At 49.8% G+C, this 12287-nt stretch overlaps 8 non-coding genes across 8 annotated transcripts; all 8 read left to right on the forward strand.

The window, feature by feature from the left end:
- Nucleotides 1–1075: 1075 nt before the first annotated feature.
- trnag-ccc (transfer RNA glycine (anticodon CCC)) lies at nt 1076–1146 on the forward strand. Its single transcript has one exon. It is a non-coding gene; the product is annotated as a tRNA-Gly (tRNA).
- Nucleotides 1147–2350: 1204 nt separating this feature from the next.
- Nucleotides 2351–2421, forward strand: trnag-ccc (transfer RNA glycine (anticodon CCC)). The gene has a single exon. It is a non-coding gene; the product is annotated as a tRNA-Gly (tRNA).
- Nucleotides 2422–2980: 559 nt separating this feature from the next.
- Nucleotides 2981–3051, forward strand: trnag-gcc (transfer RNA glycine (anticodon GCC)). Its single transcript has one exon. It is a non-coding gene; the product is annotated as a tRNA-Gly (tRNA).
- A 1044-nt stretch (nt 3052–4095) lies between these two features.
- trnag-gcc (transfer RNA glycine (anticodon GCC)) lies at nt 4096–4166 on the forward strand. The gene has a single exon. It is a non-coding gene; the product is annotated as a tRNA-Gly (tRNA).
- A 1681-nt stretch (nt 4167–5847) lies between these two features.
- trnag-ccc (transfer RNA glycine (anticodon CCC)) lies at nt 5848–5918 on the forward strand. Its single transcript has one exon. It is a non-coding gene; the product is annotated as a tRNA-Gly (tRNA).
- An 883-nt stretch (nt 5919–6801) lies between these two features.
- Nucleotides 6802–6872, forward strand: trnag-ccc (transfer RNA glycine (anticodon CCC)). Its single transcript has one exon. It is a non-coding gene; the product is annotated as a tRNA-Gly (tRNA).
- A 724-nt stretch (nt 6873–7596) lies between these two features.
- Nucleotides 7597–7667, forward strand: trnag-ccc (transfer RNA glycine (anticodon CCC)). The gene has a single exon. It is a non-coding gene; the product is annotated as a tRNA-Gly (tRNA).
- Nucleotides 7668–9504: 1837 nt separating this feature from the next.
- Nucleotides 9505–9575, forward strand: trnag-ccc (transfer RNA glycine (anticodon CCC)). Its single transcript has one exon. It is a non-coding gene; the product is annotated as a tRNA-Gly (tRNA).
- Nucleotides 9576–12287: the final 2712 nt, after the last annotated feature.

The following is a 12287-nucleotide window of genomic DNA, read 5'->3' on the forward strand; positions in this document are numbered from 1 at the left end:
TTGTTTAAGCAAATCAGCATTGGTGGTTCAGTGGTAGACTTCTTGCCTGCCACGCGGTAGACCTGGGTCCGATTCCCGGCCACTGCAATTTCTTTTTTGTGTTGCTACTCTTCCAGCTATGGGTAACAGCCTTGCAGCAATCACACCCCACTAGGACAGCAGTATGAGCATATCAGCATTGGTGGTTTAGTGGTAGAATTCTCGCCTCCCACACAGGAGACCTGGGTCTGATTCCTGGCCAACGCAGTTCCCTTTTTGTGTTGCTAATCTTCCAGCTCTGGGTAACAGCCTTGCAGCAATCACGACCCACTAGGACAGCACCATGAGCATATCAGCATTGGTGGTTCAATGGTAGAATTCTCGCCTCCCATGAGGGAGACCCGGGTCTGATTGCCTTGCAGCAATCACACCCTACTAGGACAGCAGGATAAGCTTATCAGTATTGGTGATTTAGTGGTAGAATTCTAGCCTGCCACGTGGGAGACCCTGGTCTGGTTCCTGGCCAATGCAAACCCTCTTTTGGGTTGCTACTCTTCCAGCTCTGGGTAACAGCCTTGCAGCAATCACACCCTACTAAGAGAGCAGTATGAGCATATCAGCATTGGTGGTTCAGTGGTAGAATTCTAGCCTGCCATGTGGGAGACCCTGGTCTGGTTCCTGGCCAATGCAAACCCTGTTTTGTGTTGCTACTCTTCCAGCACTGGGTAACAGCCTTGCAGCAATCACACCCTACTAGGAGAGCAGTATGAGCATATCAGCATTGGTGGTTCAGTGGTAGAATTCTCGCCTGCCATGTGGGAGACCCTGGTCCGGTTCCTGGCCAATGCAAACCCTGTTTTGTGTTGCTACTCTTCCAGCTCTGGGTAACAGCCTTGCAGCAATCACACCCCACTAGGACAGTTGTATAAGCATATCAGCATTGGTGGTTCAGTGGTAGAATTCTCGCCTGCCATGTGGGAGACCCGGGTCCGATTCCCGGCCAATGCAATTTCTTTTTAGTCTTGCTACTCTTCCAGCTATGGCTAACAGCCTTGCAGCAATCACACCCTACTAGGACAGCAGGATAAGCTTATCAGTATTGGTGATTTAGTGGTAGAATTCTCGTCTCCCATACGGGAGACCTGGGTTCGATTCCCGGCCAATGCAAACCCTCTTTTGGGTTGCTACTCTTCCAGCTCTGGGTAACAGCCTTGCAGCAATCACACCCTACTAAGAGAGCAGTATGAGCATATCAGCATTGGTGGTTCAGTGGTAGAATTCTAGCCTGCCACGTGGGAGACCCTGGTCTGGTTCCTGGCCAATGCAAACCCTGTTTTGTGTTGCTACTCTTCCAGCACTGGGTAACAGCCTTGCAGCAATCACACCCTACTAGGAGAGCAGTATGAGCATATCAGCATTGGTGGTTCAGTGGTAGAATTCTCGCCTGCCATGTGGGAGACCCTGGTCCGGTTCCTGGCCAATGGAAACCCTGTTTTGTGTTGCTACTCTTCCAGCTCTGGGTAACAGCCTTGCAGCAATCACACCCCACTAGGACAGTTGTATAAGCATATCAGCATTGTTGGTTCAGTGGTAGAATTCTCGCCTGCCATGCAGGAGACCCGGGTCAGATTCCCGGCCAATGCAAATCCTCTTTTGTGTTGCTACTCTTACAGCTCTGGGTAACAGCCTTGCAGCAATCACACCCTACTAGGACAGCAGTATGAGCATATCAGCATTGGTGGTTTAGTGGTAGAATTCTCGCATCCCACACAGGAGACCTGGATCCGATTGCCGGCCAACGCAGTTCCCTTTTTGTATTGCTACTCTTCCAGCTCTGGGTAACAGCCTTGCAGCAATCACACCCTACTAGGAGTGCAGTATGAGCATATCAGCATTGGTGGTTCAGTGGGAGAATTCTCGCCTGCCACGTGGGAGATCCTGGTCTGGTTCCTGTCCAATAAAAAAACCCTGTTTAGTGTTGCTACTCTTCCAGCTCTGGGTAACAGCCTTGCAGTAATCACACCCCAATTAGGACAGTTGTATAAGCATATCAGCATTGGTGGTTCAGTGGTTGAATTCTCGCCTGCCACGTGGGAGACCCTGGTCCGATTCCTGGCCAATGCAAACCCTGTTTTGTGTTGCTACTCTTCCAGCTCTGGGTAACAGCCTTGCAGCAATCACACCCCACTAGGACAGTTGTATAAGCATATCAGCATTGGTGGTTCAGTGGTAGAATTCTCGCCTGCCATGTGGGAGACCCGGGTCCGATTCCCGGCCAATGCAATTTCTTTTTAGTCTTGCTACTCTTCCAGCTATGGCTAACAGCCTTGCAGCAATCACACCCTACTAGGACAGCAGGATAAGCTTATCAGTATTGGTGATTTAGTGGTACAATTCTCGCCTCCCATGCGGGAGACCTGGGTTCGATTCCCGGCCAATGCAAACCCTCTTTTGGGTTGCTACTCTTCCAGCTCTGGGTAACAGCCTTGCAGCAATCACACCCTACTAAGAGAGCAGTATGAGCATATCAGCATTGGTGGTTCAGTGGTAGAATTCTAGCCTGCCACGTGGGAGACCCTGGTCTGGTTCCTGGCCAATGCAAACCCTGTTTTGTGTTGCTACTCTTCCAGCTCTGGGTAACAGCCTTGCAGCAATCCCACCCTACTAGGAGAGCAGTATGAGCATATCAGCATTGGTGGTTCAGTGGTAGAATTCTCGCCTGCCACGTGGGAGACCCTGTTCCTGGCCAATGCAAACCCTGTTTTGTGTTGCTACTCTTTCAGCTCTGGGTAACAGCCTTGCAGCAATCCCACCCTACCAGGAGAGCGGTGTGAGCATTTCAGCATTGGTGGTTCAGTGGTAGAATTCTCGCCTGCCACGTGGGAAACCCTGGTCCGGTTCCTGGCCAATGCAAATCCTGTTTTGTGTTGCAACTCTTCCAGCTCTGGGTAACAGCCTTGCAACAATCACACCCCACTAGGACAGTTGTTCAAGCATATCAGCATTGGTGGTTCAGTGGTAGAATTCTCGCCTGCCACGCGGGAGACCCGGGTCCGATTCCCGGCCAATGCAAATCCTCTTTTGTGTTGCTACTCTTACAGCTCTGGGTAACAGCCTTGCAGCAATCACACCCCACTAGAACAGCAGTATGAGCATATCAGCATTGGTGGTTTAGTGGTAGAATTCTCGCCTCCCACACAGGAGACCTGGGTCTGATTCCTGGCCAACGCAGTTCCCTTTTTGTGTTGCTAATCTTCCAGCTCCAGGTAACAGCCTTGCAGCAATCACACCCCACTAGGACAGATGTTTGAGCATATCAGCATTGGTGGTTCAGTGGTAGACTTCTTGCCTGCCACGCGGTAGACCTGGGTCCGATTCCCGGCCAATGCAATTTCTTTTTTGTGTTGCTACTCTTCCAGCTATGGGTAACAGCCTTGCAGCAATCACACCCCGCTAGGACAGCAGTATGAGCATATCAGCATTGGTGGTTTAGTGGTAGAATTCTCGCCTCCCACACAGGAGACCTGGGTCTGATTCCTGGCCAACGCAGTTCCCTTTTTGTGTTGCTAATCTTCCAGCTCTGGGTAACAGCCTTGCAGCAATCACACCCCACTAGGACAGTAGTATGAGAATATTAGCATTGGTGGTTCAGTGGTAGAAGTCTCGCCTGCCTTGCGGGAGACCCGTGTGCGATTCCCGGCCAATGCAAATCCTGTTTTTTGTGTTGCTACTCTTCCAGCTCTGGGTAACAACCTTGCAGCAGTCACACCCCACTAGGGCAGCAATATAAGCTAATCAGCATTGGTGATTCACTGGTAGAATTCTCGCCTGCCACGTGGGAGACATGGGTTTGATTCCTGGCCAATGCAATTTTTGTTTTGTGTTGCTAATCTTCCAGCTCTGGGTAACAGCCTTGCAGCAATCACACCCCACTAGGACAGCAGTATGAGCATATCAGCATTGGTGATTCACTGATAGAATTCTCGCCTGCCACGTGGGAGACCCTGGTCCGGTTCCTGGCCAATGCAAAGCTTGTTTTGTGTTGCTACTCTTCCAGCTCTGGGTAACAGCCTTGTAGCAATCACACCCCACTAGGACAGTTGTAAAAGCATATCAGCATTGGTGGTTCAGTGGTAGAATTCTCGCCTGCCACGCGGGAGACCCGGGTCCGATTCCCGGCCAATGCAAATCCTCTTTTGTGTTGCTACTCTTACAGCTCTGGGTAACAGCCTTGCAGCAATCACACCCCACTAGGACAGCAATATGAGCATATCAGCATTGGTGGTTTAGTGGTAGAATTCTCGCCTCCCACACAGGAGACCTGGGTCTGATTCCCAGCCAACGCAGTTCCCTTTTTGTGTTGCTTCCCTTCCAGCTCTGGGTAACAGCCTTGCAGCAATCACACCCTACTAGGAGAGCAGCATGAGTATATCAGCATTGATGGTACAGTGGTAGAATTCTCGCCTCCCATGAGGGAGACCCGGGTCCGATTCCCGGCCAATGCAATTCCTGTTTTCTGTTGCTACTCTTCCAGCACTGGGTAACAGCCTTGCAGCAATCACACCCCACTAGGACAGGTTTATGATTATAACAGCATTGGTGGTTCAGTGGTAGAATTCTCGCCTGCCACGCGGGAGACCCGGGTCCGATTCCTGGCCAATGCAAATCCTGTTTTGTGTTGCTACTCTTCCAGCTCTGGGTAACAGCCTTGCAGCAATCACACCCTACCAGGAGAGCAGCGTGAGCATTTCAGCATTGGTGGTTCAGTGGTAGAATTCTCGCCTGCCATGTGGGAAACCCTGGTCCGGTTCCTGGCCAATGCAAACCCTGTTTTGTGTTGCAACTCTTCTAGCTCTGGGTAACAGCCTTGCAGCAATCACACCCCACTAGGACAGTAGTATAAGCATATCAGCATTGGTGGTTCAGTGGTAGAATTCTTGCCCGTCATGCTGGAGACCCCGGTCCGATTCCCGGCCAATGCAAATCCTCTTTTGTGTTGCTACTCTTACAGCTCTGGGTAACAGCCTTGCAGCAATCACACCCCACTAGGACAGCAGTATGAGAATATCAGCATTGGTGGTTTAGTGGTAGAACTCTCGCCTCTCACACAGGAGACCTGGGTCTGATTCCCGGCCAACGCAGTTCCCTTTTTGTGTTGCTACTCTTCCAGCTCTGGGTAACAGCCTTGCAGCAATCACACCCTACTAAGGGAGCAGTATGAGCATATCAGCATTGGTGGTTCAGTGGTAGAATTCTCGCCTGCCACGTGGGAGATCCTGGTCTGGTTCCTGGCCAATGCAAACCCTGTTTTGTGTTGCTACTCTTCCAGCTCTGGGTAACAGCCTTGCAGCAATCACACCCCACTAGGACAGTTGTATAAGCATATCAGCATTGGTGGTTCAGTGGTAGAATTCTCGCCTGCCACGCGGTAGACCTGGGTCCTATTCCCGGCCAATGCAATTTCTTTTTAGTGTTGCTACTCTTCCAGCTATGGCTAACAGCCTTGCAGCAATCACACCCCACTAGGACAGCAGTATGAGCATATCAGCATTGGTGGTTTAGTGGTAGAATTCTCGCCTCCCACACAGGAGACCTGGGTCTGATTCCTGGCCAACGCAGTTCCCTTTTTGTGTTGCTAATCTTCCAGCTCTGGGTAACAGCCTTGCAGCAATCACACCCCACTAGGACAGTAGTATGAGAATATCAGCATTGGTGGTTCAGTGGTAGAAGTCTCGCCTGCCATGTGGGAGACCTGTGTGCGATTCCCGGCCAATGCAAATCCTGTTTTTTTGTGTTGCTACTCTTCCAGCTCTGGGTAACAGCCTTGCAGCAGTCACACCCCACTAGGGCAGCAATATAAGCATATCAGCATTGGTCGTTCAGTGGTAGAATTCTCGCCTCCCACGCGGGAGACCCGGGTCCGATTCCTGGCCAATGCAATTCCTCTTCTGTGTTGCTATTCTTCCAGCTCTGGGTAACAGCCCCTAGTGGGTAGCAATCACAACCCACTAAGACAGCAGTATGAGCATATCAGCGTTGGTGGTTCAGTTGTAAAAATCCCATTTGTGACGCGGGAGGTAAGTTTTCCGGCCAATTCAATTCCTGTTTTTTGTTGCTACTCTTCCAGCTCTGGGTAACAGCCTTGCAGAGGTCACACCCCACTAGGGCAGCAATATAAGCATATCAGCATTGGTGATTCACTGGTAGAATTCTCGCCTGCCACGTGGGAGACACGGGTTTGATTCCTGGCCAATGCAATTTTTGTTTTGTGTTGCTAATCTTCCAGCTCTGGGTAACAGCCTTGCAGCAATCACACCCCACTAGGACAGCAGTATGAGCATATCAGCATTGGTGATTCACTGATAGAATTCTCGCCTGCCACGTGGGAGACCCTGGTCCGGTTCCTGGCCAATGCAAACCCTGTTTTGTGTTGCTACTCTTCCAGCTCTGGGTAACAGCCTTGCAGCAATCACACCCCACTAGGACAGTTGTAAAAGCATATCAGCATTGGTGGTTCAGTGGTAGAATTCTCGCCTGCCACGCGGGAGACCCATGTCCGATTCCCGGCCAATGCAAATCCTCTTTTGTGTTGCTACTCTTACAGCTCTGGGTAACAGCCTTGCAGCAATCACACCCCACTAGGACAGCAGTATGAGCATATCAGCATTGGTGGTTTAGTCGTAGAATTCTCACCTCCTACGCAGGAGACCTGGTTCTGATTCCCAGCCAACGCAGTTCCCTTTTTGTGTTGCTTCCCTTCCAGCTCTGGGTAACAGCCTTGCAGCAATCACACCCCACTAGGAGAGCAGTATGAGTATATCAGCATTGGTGGTTCAGTGGTAGAATTCTCACCTCCCATGCGGGAGACCCGGGTCCGATTCCCGGCCAATGCAGTTCCTGTTTTGTGTTGCTACTCTTCCAGCACTGGGTAACAGCCTTGCAGCAATCACACCCTACTAGGACAGATTTATGATTATAACATCATTGGTGGTTCAGTGGTAGAATTCTTGCCTGCCACGCGGGAGAACCGGTTTCGATTCCCGGCCAATGCAAATCCTCTTTTGTGTTGCTACTCTTACAGCTCTGGGTAACAGCCTTGCAGCAATCACACCCAACTAGGACAGCAGTATGAGCATATCAGCAGTGGTGGTTCACTGATAGAATTCTCGCCTGCCACGCGGGAGACCCTGGTCCGGTTCCTGGCCAATGCAAACCCTGTTTTGTGTTGCTACTCTTCCAGCTCTGGGTAACAGCCTTGCAGCAATCACACCCCACTAGGACAGTTGTAAAAGCATATCAGCATTGGTGGTTCAGTGGTAGAATTCTCGCCTGCCACGCGGGAGACCCATGTCCGATTCCCGGCCAATGCAAATCCTCTTTTGTGTTGCTACTCTTACAGCTCTGGGTAACAGCCTTGCAGCAATCACACCCCACTAGGACAGCAGTATGAGCATATCAGCATTGGTGGTTTAGTCGTAGAATTCTCACCTCCTACGCAGGAGACCTGGTTCTGATTCCCAGCCAACGCAGTTCCCTTTTTGTGTTGCTTCCCTTCCAGCTCTGGGTAACAGCCTTGCAGCAATCACACCCCACTAGGAGAGCAGTATGAGTATATCAGCATTGGTGGTTCAGTGGTAGAATTCTCACCTCCCATGCGGGAGACCCGGGTCCGATTCCCGGCCAATGCAGTTCCTGTTTTGTGTTGCTACTCTTCCAGCACTGGGTAACAGCCTTGCAGCAATCACACCCTACTAGGACAGATTTATGATTATAACATCATTGGTGGTTCAGTGGTAGAATTCTTGCCTGCCACGCGGGAGAACCGGTTTCGATTCCCGGCCAATGCAAATCCTCTTTTGTGTTGCTACTCTTACAGCTCTGGGTAACAGCCTTGCAGCAATCACACCCAACTAGGACAGCAGTATGAGCATATCAGCAGTGGTGGTTCACTGATAGAATTCTCGCCTGCCACGCGGGAGACCCGGGTCCGTTTCCTGGCCAATGCAAATCCTGTTTTGTGTTGCTACTCTTCCAGCTCTGGGTAACAGCCTTGCAGGAATCACACCCTACCAGGAGAGCAGCGTGAGCATTTCAGCATTGGTGGTTCAGTGGTAGAATTCTCGCCTGCCACGTGGGAAACCCTGGTCCGGTTCCTGGCCAATGCAAACCCTGTTTTGTGTTGCAACTCTTCCAGCTCTGGGTAACAGCCTTGCAGCAATCACACCCCACTAGGACAGTTGTATAAGCATATCAGCATTGGTGGTTCAGTGGTAGAATTCTCGCCTGCCACGCGGGAAACCCGGGTCCGATTCCCGGCCAATGCAAATCCTCTTTTGTGTTGCTACTCTTACAGCTCTGGGTAACAGCCTTGCAGCAATCACACCCCACTAGAACAGCAGTATGAGCATATCAGCATTGGTGGTTTAGTGGTAGAATTCTCGCCTCCCACACAGGAGACCTGGGTCTGATTCCTGGCCAACGCAGTTCCCTTTTTGTGTTGCTAATCTTCCAGCTCCAGGTAACAGCCTTGCAGCAATCACACCCCACTAGGACAGATGTTTGAGCATATCAGCATTGGTGGTTCAGTGGTAGACTTCTTGCCTGCCACGCGGTAGACCTGGGTCCGATTCCCGGCTAATGCAATTGCTTTTTTGTGTTGCTACTCTTCCAGCTATGGGTAACAGCCTTGCAGCAATCACACCCCACTAGGACAGCAGTATGAGCATATCAGCATTGGTGGTTTAGTGGTAGAATTCTCGCCTCCCACACAGGAGACCTGGGTCTGGTTCCTGGCCAACGCAGTTCCCTTTTTGTGTTGCTAATCTTCCAGCTCTGGGTAACAGCCTTGCAGCAATCACACCCCACTAGGACAGTAGCATGAGCATATCAGCATTGGTGATTCACTGATAGAATTCTCGCCTGCCACGTGGGAGACCCTGGTCCGGTTCCTGGCCAATGCAAACCCTGTTTTGTGTTGCTACTCTTCCAGCTCTGGGTAACAGCCTTGCAGCAATCACACCTCACTAGGACAGTTGTGAAAGCATATTAGCATTGGTGGTTCAGTGGTAGAATTCTTGCCTGCCATGCGGGAGACCCGGGTCCGATTCCCGGCCAATGCAAATCCTCTTTTGTGTTGCTACTCTTACAGCTCTGGGTAACAGCCTTGCAGCAATCACACCCCACTAGGACAGCAGTATGAGCATATCAGCATTGGTGGTTTAGTGGTAGAATTCTCGCCTCCCACACAGGAGACCTGGGTCTGATTCCCAGCCAACGCAGTTCCATTTTTCTGTTGCTTCCCTTCCAGCTCTGGGTAACAGCCTTGCAGCAATCACACCCCACTAGGACAGCAGTATGAGCATATCAGCATTGGTGGTTTAGTGGTAGAATTCTCGCCTCCCACACAGGAGACCTGGGTCTGATTCCCAGCCAACGCAGTTCCATTTTTCTGTTGCTTCCCTTCCAGCTCTGGGTAACAGCCTTGCAGCAATCACACCCCACTAGGAGAGCAGTATGAGTATATCAGCATTGGTAGTTCAGTGGAAGAATTCTCGCCTCCCATGCGGGAGACCCGGGTCCGATTCCCGGCCAATGCAATTCCTGTTTCGTGTTGCTACTCTTCCAGCACTGGGTAACAGCCTTGCAGCAATCACACCCCACTAGGACAGATTTATGATTATAACAGCATTGGTGGTTCAGTGGTAGAATTCTCGCCTCCCACGTGGGAGAACCGGTTTCGATTCCTGGCCAATGCAAATCCTCTTTTGTGTTGCTTCTCTTACAGCTCTTGGTAACAGCCTTGCAGCAATCACACCCAACTAGGACAGCAGTACGAGCATATCAGCAGTGGTGGTTCACTGGTAGAATTCTCGCCTGCCACGCGGGAGACCCGGGTCCGATTCCTGGCCAATGCAAATCCTGTTTTGTGTTGCTTCTCTTCCAGCTCTGGGTAACAGCCTTGCAGCAGTCACACCCTACCAGGAGAGCAGTGTGAGCATTTCAGCATTGGTGGTTCAGTGGTAGAATTCTCGCCTGCCATGTGGGAAACCCTGGTCCGGTTCCTGGCCAATGCAAACCCTGTTTTGTGTTGTAACTCTTCCAGCTCTGGGTAACAGCCTTGCAGCAATCACACCCCACTAGGACAGTTGTTTAAGCATATCAGCATTGGTGGTACAGTGGTAGAATTCTAGCCTGCCACGCGGGAGACCCGGGGCCGATTCCCAGCCAATGCAAATCCTCTTTTGTGTTGCTACTCTTACAGCTCTGGGTAACAGCCTTGCAGCAATCACACCCCACTAGGACAGCAGTATGAGCATATCAGCATTGGTGGTTTAGTTGTAGAATTCTCACCTCCCACACAGGAGACCTGGGTCTGATTCTCGGCCAACGCAGTTCCCTTTTTGTGTTGCTTCTCTTCCAGCTCTGGGTAACAGCCTTGCAGCAATCACACCCCACTAGGAGAGCAGTATGAGCATATCAGCAGTGGTGGTTCACTGGTAGAATTCTCGCCTGCCATGCGGGAGACCCGGGTCCGATTCCTGGCCACTGCAAATCCTGTTTTGTGTTGCTACTTTTCCAGCTCTGGGTAACAGCCTTGCAGCAATCACACCCTACTAGGAGAGCAGTATGAGCATATCAGCATTGGTGGTTCAGTGGTAGAATTCTCGCCTCCCACACGGGAGACCTGGGTCTGATTCCCGGCCAATGCAATTCCTGTTTTGTGTAGTTAATCTTCCAGCTCCGGGTAACAGCCTTGCAGCAATCACACCCCACTAGGACAGATGTTTGAGCATATCAGCATTGGTGGTTCAGTGGTAAGGCAAGTTTATTTATATAGCACATTTCATACACAGTGGCAATTCAAAGTGCTTTACATAAACAGGAATAAAAAAGACAGGTTTAGGAACATAAAATGCAGACAATAAAAATTATTAAAAATAAAAACAAATTAAAATGAGTTAAAATAGGTTATAAAAGAATGAAAAAGAAAACAAAAAACATAATAGCGCGATCTGTCGAACCCAGCACAGTGCTCATACAGTAAAGGCACAGCTAAACAGATGTGTTTTCAGTCTCGATTTGAATGTGCCTAATGTTGGAGCACATCTGATCATTTCTGGAAGCTGATTCCAGCAGCTAGGAGCATAGTGGCTGAAGGCAGATTCACCCTGATTTGACTGAACTCTTGGAATTTCTAGTTTATAAGATCCTAAAGATCTGAGTGATCTGTTGGGTGTGTATTCAGTGAGCATATCTGTAATGTATTGAGGTCCTTGGCCATTTAGTGATTTATAGACCAGTAATATTACTTTAAAATCTATTCTGAATGTAACTGGCAGCCAGTGTAAAGACCTGAGGACAGGTGTGATGTGCTCTGATTTCCTGCTTCTGGTCAGAATTCTAGCTGCAGCATTCTGGATAAGCTGTAACTGTCTGACTGCCTTTTTGGGAAGGCCAGTGAGGAGGCCGTTACAGTAATCCACCCTACTGCTGATAAAAGCATGAACAAGTTTTTCTAAGTCTTCACTGGAAACAAAGCATCTGATTCTTGCAATATTTTTGAGATGATAGTATGCTGATTTACTGACTGCTTTGACATGACTGTTGAAACTCAGATCTGACTCCAGAGTCACACCAAGGTTCTTGACCTTATTTTTTGTCGTTTGACCTTTAGAGCCAAGGTACGCATTCACCTTGAGAACCTCATCTCTGTTCCCAAACGCAATGACTTCAGTTTTTTCTTTGTTTAACTGAAGAAAATTTTGGCACATCCAATTTTTAATTTCATCAATGCATTGGCAGAGGGTGTCAATGGGGCTGTAGTCATAAGGCAGTAAGGCTAGGTAGATCTGAGTGTCATCAGCATAGCTGTGGTAGGAGATTTGATTCTTTCTCATTATTTGGCTCAGAGGGAGCATGTAAAGGTTGAACAGGAGAGGGGCCAGAATCGAGCCTTGTGGGACTCCACATGTCATGGGTGTCCACCTCGACCTATGATCACCTAAACTGACATAGTAACCTCTCCCTTTAAGGTAAGATCTGAACCATTTGAACCATCCTAACCATCTGGGTAACAGCCTTGCAGCAATCACAACCCACTAGAACAGCAGTATGAGCGTATCAGCGTTGGTGGTTCAGTGGTAAAATTCCTGTTTGTGACGCGGGAGATCCGTGTCCGTTTTCAGGCCAATGCAACTCCTGTTTTGTGTTGCTACTCTTCCAGCTCTGGGTAACAGCCTAGCAGCAATTACTCCCCTCTAGGACAGCTGTATGAGCATGTCAGCATTGGTGGTTTAGTGGTAGAATTC

Source organism: Danio rerio, chromosome 4, assembly GCF_052040795.2.
Source record: "Danio rerio strain M-AB ecotype USA chromosome 4, GRCz13ab, whole genome shotgun sequence".
In the NCBI taxonomy this organism is placed as follows: Eukaryota; Metazoa; Chordata; class Actinopteri; order Cypriniformes; family Danionidae; genus Danio; species Danio rerio.